Source organism: Mirounga leonina, unplaced genomic scaffold (assembly GCF_011800145.1).
Source record: "Mirounga leonina isolate KUSES-001 unplaced genomic scaffold, KU_Mleo_1.0 Mir_418, whole genome shotgun sequence".
In the NCBI taxonomy this organism is placed as follows: Eukaryota; Metazoa; Chordata; class Mammalia; order Carnivora; family Phocidae; genus Mirounga; species Mirounga leonina.
The window spans coordinates 24,031,701-24,041,294 of NW_023270739.1; positions in this window are offsets into that span (position 1 = coordinate 24,031,701).

Genomic DNA, 9,594 nt, shown 5'->3' on the forward strand with positions numbered 1-9,594 from the left:
CACAGTGGCATATTTTGGGGTGGCATATTCTGGTCATCTTCAACGAGTGGCTGCCTGAGGTAGGATTTATCTTGGTGAATTTCACAATCTGGATCTGGTGTCTCCACCCCCCCCCCCCCCCCCCCCCCCGCCCTCTTCAGAGAAAACACAATTCTTCTCCACTTTCATCTTGAAAATGGGCTAACAGATTTTCTGCAGTTGCTGCTTGTTTTTCTACCTCATCATATGTCATTTCTAGTAATCTCTCTGTAGAAGGTTGGGCAGGAAATTTCTTCTATTTAAGCACCACTATTGAGGGCTTGGGTATCCTTCAGGTAACCACAGTTTGGTTTACTTTTTAATTTAATATGGGCCTATTTATTTTACATTTTTTCAAATTTTCCTCTTAAAACAGTTTGTGTTCTTAAAGCCAAAGTGAACCATATCCTTCTTTGATTTTACTCATTTATTAATTCAACACAGGTTTTTGAGTACCTATTATGTGCCAGGCACTATTTCAGGTATTGGGGATCCTATAATGTACAAAAGGGGGAAAATACTCTGCCTTTATATTCTCATGGAGGGAATAGACAATAAACAAGATATATATGTAAAATATGTAATATTAGAGTGACAAATGGTAAAAACGGCTATAAGAAAAAAAAAAAGGAAAAAAGAAAGAAAAAAATGACTGTAAGAGTAGATGATAAATTGTAGAAAACCAGACAGTGATTGATATGAATAATCTGTAAGTGATAGCAATGTAAATAACCTTGTCCCCTAGAAATGCAAATGTTTTGTGTCTGGTAGAAGAGATTACAACCCAAAGATTAGATTTATTGCCCTGTGGGGTATTAATCAATTTTTATGTAATTTAGTAATCTTATTCCAGCATTTTTTCCCTCAGTGACTAGAAATATTTTGTCTGTCCTATGCTCTATGGTTTATCACTTTTCTGGCTCTCTCATTAATGAGGTAAACATCTCTTTGACTCTATATATGTACTCTGAGCATCATGGTTTTTAACTTTCTGAAAATTCTATGTAGAATTGGTTTATTGAGCTCTGACTTCCCAACCATCTTTAATGAAAAACCAAAAACTGGGGTGCCTGGGTGGCTCAGATCGTTAAGCGTCTGCCTTCGGCTCAGGTCATGATCCCAGGGTCCTGGGATCGAGCCCCACATCGGGCTCCTGGCTCAGCAAGGAGCCTGCTTCTCCCTCTCCCTCTGCCTCTCTCCCTGCTCATGCTCTCTCTCTCTCTCTCTCCCTGTATCTCTGTGTCTCAAATAAATAAATTAAAAAAAAAAAAAAAAGAAAAAAACCAAAAACTAAAAAATACATATATTTCAAAATACATATGTTAAAAAAATAAAACTAGAAATTAAAAAAAACCCTTGTGGGTTGATTTTTAATATTCTAATGTTGATGGAATATTAGGCATTACGAATGGAGATCATGAAGACCATACAGTTATAAGTGATGAAAGCTTATAAGGAATGTTTTTAAAATATATATATAGTATTAGGGGCGCCTGGGTGGCTCAGTTGGTTAAGTGTCTGACTTCAGCTCAGGTCATGGTCTCAGGATCCTGGGATTGAGCCCTGCCTCAAGCCCTCATCAGGCTCCATGCTCAGTGGGGAGTCTGCTTGTCCCAATCCCTCTCTTTCTTCCTCCCCTCCCCTCTGTCCCTCTCTCAAATAAATAAATAAAATCTTTAAAAATATATCTAGTGTTAAAATATAAACTGAGGCATATTAAACTTCTGAAGTTTATTTGAGCAAAAATCCATTTGAATCAGCAATGTCAAAGGAGAAGTGGTTAGCAGCACTCCACAAACAGAAGCTAGGGGAAAGACTTGTAGATAAGGTGCAGGAGCAAAGCGTGGGAATAATTTGATTGGCTATAGTCTAAGCATTTGCCTTATTTACAAAAGTCTAGTTGACTGTTTGTGATTGGTTGTCCTTAGGTTTTGATTTGTTAATCTTGAAGCATTGCTGGCTTAGGTTTGGGTTTCCTTGGGTGGCATTAAAGCCACCTCATCAATGGCCTCCTTGCTTAATTAATTTAGCAATAGGTAAATAAATAAAACATTTGAACTTCTAGAATAATATTGCCTACTTTATAGGTGTTTTATACTAGTTGACAGGTATTCAAGCATTTGAAATCATTAATAGTTCAGGCTCTGGAGTCAGATTGCCTGCCTGCCTTCCAATCTTGGCTCAACCACTTTTTGGTTTGGGAAAGTTATTTAATCTCTTTCTGTCTCATAGGATTATTATGAGGAATAAATGAAATAATGTAAGAAAGTCCCAACAGTGCTAGTAAGTGCTCGATACATGTTATCTGTGAGCTTTCTGTTGAGTTACTTTGTCCTTGCAATGAGAAGTTAGGATATACAAAGTAATGTAGAACAAGTAACCATTGCAACTTTATATCGTTATGTCAATTACTTTAAAAACATTACATGATGTTTGCAACATTTAATAGAATGGCTTTTCTCACTATTGAAAAATTCTACTTAAGCAGAGCTTTTATCAAATCAAAATGGATTCTTACCTACCAAAGTAGTCCTGTATTTTATCTTTATTCTATAGTATAACAAAACATTTTACCACCACAACTAAATGTTGTTTTCTAGTCAAACCTAGGTCTCAACGAACAGTGCTTTTTTGCGTGAAAAAGAAACTTCCTACACTGTTACCTGAGTAAGCAGTTGGCAATACAAAGATCTGGGAAACATTTCTTTAGAGGATTTATGAGTGAACCCACTTCTGCCAAATGTTAGCAGTTAATAATTTCCCAAGCAACAGAAAGAAATATGCCCCCCCAATTAAATACAATAAAATGAAAACAAAAATAGATACAGTTCTCTTTAAACTGTTGGCACAATGATTCAAGCCAACTTCGTAATGAGGTTCAGCAAATAGTATGCAGGCTTAAAAAATGAATTGGTCTTTCCAAGTGTCTTCAACTTTCCAAGTCAGAGCAGAAGATACAACAGATCTCTTTATTCTATTCTACCACACAGTACTTTAAACTCACCCAGATTGTCAACATTGAGGGACAGAAGTCTTGATTTACATAACAACACCTTAAACTTTGCAATTTAAAATTACTCCACTAAATTGGTTACATACTATCTTAGAATTTTTCTTCAGTATATAAAAGGATTTAAAGATGGTTTTTGTCACTAATTTCCCACCACAAGATGAAATTATTTATTATGAGCTTTAAATTTGTTAAAAAGAAACAACGGGCCCCAAATTGTGTCACTTTTGCTGGGCCGCGCCAAGACTAAATACCCAGCCTAATGGCAGTTCTAGCCTCTCCCAGAGGAGGAATTTTAATCCAGTCAGTCTGGAATCTCCCGGTTAGCTAGTGAGGTAATCTGTATGATGAGATCTCCTGCCTTCCTCTAGGGGAAGGTAAACTTTCCTGAAGTAATCTGCTCTAAATTTCCTTGTCCCACCTTCCCTTTGGCTCCTAAAAAACTTGCATTTTGTACAACTTGTGGAGTGCTCCCTTATCTTCGCTAGATGGGCTGCTGCCTGATTCATGAATCATTGGATAAAGCCAATTAGATCTTTAAAATTCAACTTACTCAACTGAATTTTGTTTTTTAGACACATTTTATACTAGCATTTTATAATACAATTAATAGAGGATAGTCAGAAGAAAGACAGGCAGAGGCTAGCCCCCCAGACGAAATTACCCTTAAAAGGAAAAAGACCCCATCCGGTTATTATACCCCACCCTGAAAGGAGCCCTCCACCCTTTCCCATGTAAACAGCTATCTGATAGGTAGATGAGCACATGGACAAAAACCTGATTGGGTGATAGGCATGGAGGGCTAATCAGATTAAAACAGCTCGCCAACAATCTCATAAAATCCTCTAGACTTAGAAATTCCAAGGCAACGCTCATGGGTCCCTTCTCTCTTTGGGACCTTTGTGCTATCGCCCAATAAACTTTGCCTTGCTGCTCAGCACCCTTTGTCTGGTCTACCTCTTCAGTCTTTGAAGCGAAATGACCAAGAGCCACAGGCACTAAAGGACAAGAAATCCTGGAACACAGCTGTGTTATATGTAGTAGTTTCTTGAGTGAATGGTGGGGAGGAAAAATAACTTTCCCTTTACCCTTCTGAGTTATTGGCTGAGACACCCTGTAATAAGTCAGATGAAGAGAAAAACAAATAGAAGTGTTTTAACATATACACCTTATATACACATAGGGGATACCCACAGAGAAATGAGCAACTTCCCAAGGAAGCCTAAGCCACCAGTTTAAAAACCATCTACAGCTAAAGATGAAAGAAAAAAAAAGGATTGTGTGTTGGTTGGTCACTGGGGGGTTGGTGGGGGGGAGGCCAGGTATGGGAGGTACCCAGGAGAAGAGTACTCCCTCTTCCTGGTACAGAGAGGGGACACTCTTACAAATAGAGATTTCCTTACAACAGGGTAACTTATATCCTGTTTCACAGCCTCTGCACCAGCCACTTCTCAAAATAGTCAGCTCTCAATAATCCTTATGCCAAAGAGGTATATTTTGGGGTGACATTCTGCTACCCATCAGAACAACATTCCCATCTGGATTTCAAATGAATTGGGCAAACTAATTATTGTCTTTAAGGCCCCACCATGCTCCACACATTGGCAAAGATGTTTTAGGTTGAAGGGGATCAGACTATGCCACTTGGGCATACTGATTATTTTGAGCTAAAGGCAATTGAGAAACAGCAGATAGAATCAAGAGCCAATGAAATAAATTCCTGGGCCCAAGACGGAGCTGCTCCTGTGGAGGGCAGGGAAGGGGGCTGCCACATAAGCAAATCAAAGCTTAGATAACCTTTCTGGTCAGAGCCTGACCAGAAACACCGTATACCTAGTCAACCAATCCCCAAACGCCAAGGCAACTATGGGGCTTCTCACTGAAATTGATGATGTGGCTCCCGCCCATCAGATATGTTCTATTTGTTTCCTCCTTGTTCTTGATTCTTTATTCTATAAAAGCTTCTTGCCTTCTGCCCCATTTTTAAAAAGTTTTATTTATTTAAGTAACCTGTATACCCAACCTGGGGCTTGAACTCACAATCCCAAGATCAAGAGATGCATGCTCTTCGGACTGAGCCAGCCAGGCGCCCCTGCCTTCTGCCCCATTTTGCAGTTCTCCCAAAGAAGACTGTCCACTTCAGGAAGTGTTAAATAAAGTTTGTTCATATAACTGAAATTGTCTTCTTAAATCATCTTTATAACCGAGTTCTCTGCCCTCCCTCTTTCTGCCTAAAAGCAGGGCATAGACTTCCTTCCCTGCACCAGGTGAGGAGAGCTATATCCTTACTTCTTGTTAAAAGATAAACTGAGACATATTAAAAATTGTAAGAGTTTATTTGAGCAAAGTTGATTAGGATGGGACAAATGGGCCAAATCAGAAGTAGTTAGCATCCCACCTACCTAGCCAGGGGTTTTGCTCCTGTTGGGGAGCCAGATTTCCTCTCTTCTTCAAGGGCCTTCTAGCTGGACTAAGAATCAAATTAGCATGAGACAGACTAACAGAAGAAAATCAAACTTAATAGCGTTGTATACGGGAAATCCACACAGACATGGAAATTCCAAAGACAGGCAAAATGAGGTATGTTTGTCATTCTGAACTAAGAAGGAGGGGGAAGGTGTCTGGGACTTCAAAGGGAGGGACCGCCATTCACAGGAAGATGAAAAAGAGTAAATGTTTGGTAAACAGATGTTTGCCCTGGACTACAGATGGGTCACTCAGATAAAATTTATCTATGCTAATGACCCTTATTCTGGGAAAGACCTCCAATTTAGATTCTTCTATGTGATTAATGGAGGGGTAAAAGTTTCTCTTGAGCCTGCAGGGTCTTGATTGCCTTCAGCTCAAAATAATCTGCATGCCAAAGTGGCCCAACCTGGCCCCAACACTGGTCACTTTCCCACAACCTACCTGCCCAAGATACCTAAACCCTTTTCCCTTTGTCTAGTCACTTCTCAACACACCACCATTTGTTAAAATGATGTATAAGCAAATCCAACCACTTTGGTGGTTTTTAAAAACTTTTTAAAAACCACTTTGGTTTTTCTATTCTTTCTCTTCTTTCCTCCTCCTCTTCCTCCTTTTCTTTCTCCTCCTCATCCTCCTCTTTCTTCTTCTTAGTGAAGTCTTTATGCACATGTAAATATTAACATCAATAAAAATTGTTTGCCTTTTCTCCTGTTAACCTGTCTTTTGTTACTTTAGTTTGCAGATCCCCGAGATACTTAAGCTGAGAAGGTAGAGGAAAAGTTTTTCCTCGCCTACATGGTAAAAAGGAGAGAAAGGAGACTATTTTCCCAAAGTTCTTCTTTAATTTTTCTCACCAGGTTAATTTGTTTGCTTGTTCATTTCATAAATTGACTAAAATCTGTCTAATGAAATATCTTTTGGGATCTCATATTTTAGTCAAATAACCTGTAACAGGCATTGTCCTGAAAGCATTTTTTTTTAAAAGTGTACCATGCATTCTTTATGTAATCTTGCAGATGTTGATATTAAATATTTAAATATTACTTAGAAGTGATAACATGAATGAGGTGATTGCTCTGAGTTATCAGGTAGATTTTTTTCTCTCTTAATAAAGAAAATAGTTGGTTTTTTTAAAGCTTTTTATTTATTTATTTGACAGAGAGAGGGGGAGCAGCAGGCAGCACTGAGCAGGGAGCCCGATGTGGGGCTCAATCCCAGGACCCTGAGATCATGACTTGAGCTGAAGGCAGACTCTTAACTGACTGAGGCACCCAGGCGCCCTGAGTTTTTTGTTTTGTTTTGTTTATGTTTTTTGTTTAAGATTTTATTTATTTATTTGAGAGAGAGCAAGCACCAGCACAAGCGGCGGGAGGGAGAGGGAAGGGGAGAGAATCTCCAGCAGATTCCTGGCTGAGCACGGAGCCCCACACAGGGCTCAATCCCACCACCCCAGATCATAACCTGAGCTGAAACCAAGAGTCAGGCGCTTAATCAACTGAGCCACCCAGGCACCCTGTTTTTGTTTTTGTTTTTTAAGTACAGATAGATGAAGTGTGTGTGAGAGCTCCTCTTTCCCCCAAAATATTTTTTACACAGTAATTTAACTATTAATAATAATAAAGTACTTTATCATCTTTCATTCCTCTCTCATTCCACCATTTCTGTGGCAAGACATTTTCAGATTAGTATATTATAAAGGTCCATTTATTTGAATCCTGACTACAATATTCTACTTTAGATTTTCAGACTATTCTTTTTTTTTTTTTGATTTTATTTATTTATTCATGAGAGACAGAGAGAAACAGAGGGAGAAGCAGGCTCCCAAGGAGCGGGAAGCCCGATGCGGGACTCGATCCCAGGACCCTGGGATCATGACCTGAGCCGAAGGCAGACGCTTAACCATCTGAGCCACCCAGGCGCCCGATTTTCAGACTATTCTAAAGCTGTCTATGAGCTTAAGCAATGTAGTGCTGAAATAGATGGCTTCTGGAATCTTCTAGCACTGAGTTTCTATCAAATCATAAGGGGGAGATGGAAGTATGGTAGGTCTAAATTCTCTGCAACTCATCATTCTAATTATGTAGCCCAGGGAGGCCGACTGGCTGTCAAGAGACCTCAGGAAGTTCATTTACATTGGTAAATTCACTGTATTACAAGCTCTGAATCTTTGCTTTGCAGGCTCAAAACTTGAACTTTTGTCAGCGCATTGAAAGCAAAGTTTTCTCTTGGCAAACCCATATTATCCAAGATCCCCAAGACTGAAGTGTCATTTTATTAATTTACAATGGGCAATAAAATATTCATGTGGATTGTTATGCTTGCATCAACAGGACCAGCACATTTACTCTTTACAGACAAAACTGCCTGGGAAGCCAATTATAATTGAAAAATTGGTGGGGGGAGGTTCTGTATTCAGAACAAGAGGAGGTAGTTGAATGATGTACTTTAGGGACAAACTTGTCCTGTAGCCTAGAGTGTTCTGAGTCTGCCAAGGTCTCTTCTCCCCCATAATAGGATTGAGTACAAAACTAAGGTGCACATAAGTTGTGTAGCTTAGTTGTGTGTGTTTGTTGGGGGGTAAGAGTTGGGCACGAATAGGAACTGGACAAAGGGAGGATGAATGTAGGGAACATTTCAGGCATATGGAATAGTATATGTAATGGCTCAGATAAGAGAAAGACTGATGAACCCAGAAAATGCAATAATTCAGTATGCCTGAACTGTAACAGCACAAAGGAAACAATGTCAAGAGATAAGAACAGAGGGGTCGTGGGAGCAGGAGCATGTGATGGCCTTGTAAGCCACAGCAAGGGATTTGAATTTTTATCCTCAAGATGATGGGGAACTCATGAGAAATTTTAAGCAAGGGAGTAATGATGATCAGATTTGTGCTTTAGAAAGATCACTCCAGCTGTAGGGTAGAGAATGAATTGGAGGAATGCAAGACCAAAAGTAGAGATGAGTTGGCATCTCAGATTAGAATGGAATGACTTGAAAAATGGGATGATGTGAGATAGAATTTAGGGGAGTGGGTGATTAATTGAATATGGACAAAAGTAAGAAAGGAACAGGTGAAGAGGATAGTTTCTTGCTTGGGCATGCTGGTGTCAGCTCTGAGACAGGAACCCTGGGGGTCACGGGGAATTGAGTGAAGGGTGAGCAGAAGAGGCAGATGATGACTCAACTTTAGAGTTTAGACATTTCAGATTGAGCTTGAGGATTCCATAGATCAAAGTGGATTTGTCCAGTAGGCTGTTAAATATCTTATTTATTTATTTATTTATGAGAGAGTATGATCAGGAGGAGGAGCAGAGGGAGAGAGAGAGAGAGAGAATCTCAAGGAGAGATTCTCTAACAGGAGAGATTCTCTAACAGAGCCCCTATGTGAGGCTCAGTCTCATGACCCTGAGATCATGACCTGAGCAGATACCAAGAGTCTGTTGCTCAACCGACTGAGGCACCTAGGTGCCCCTGAGCTTCATATTTAGAAGAGAGAGCCAGACTCCAGATTTGGAGATCACCAGCAAAAAAATAGTATGTAATAGAAACCATAAGAATATCTGGTGACCCATTGAGAAGGTATGGGAGGTAGGTAATAATAATACCAGTCACTCTTCTGTGTACCTTCTGGCAATGTCCTTCCAAAGTTGAGTAGTTCTAGTACATGACTAGAATCTTCAAGTTCAAGTTCATCACATGATTTTCCAAACAAGACAACTTCTTGGAAGACTTATTGAGCTAACAATCACATAAAACAAACAAACAAGCAAACATTCCACTTGTATTTGTTAAACACTTTAACCTAGCCTTTGAAGTCATGCAGCAACCATTCATTTGGATCAAGTCACTAAGACCCGCCCACCTTCAAGGGAAGAATTAGAGCCTACCTTTTGGTGGGAGGAGTGTCAATGAATTGGCGGATGTAATTTTTTTTTTTTTTCAGGTATATTTTTAAATCACCACAGTCAGGGAAAAAAAGAAGCTACATGTTTTGGAGGCTTTATCCAGTAAGTTTACCACCACCAAGTGGTCTGAAATTCCTTCCTTCCTTCCTTCCTTCCTTCCTTCCTTCCTTCCTTCCTTCCTTCCTTCCTTCC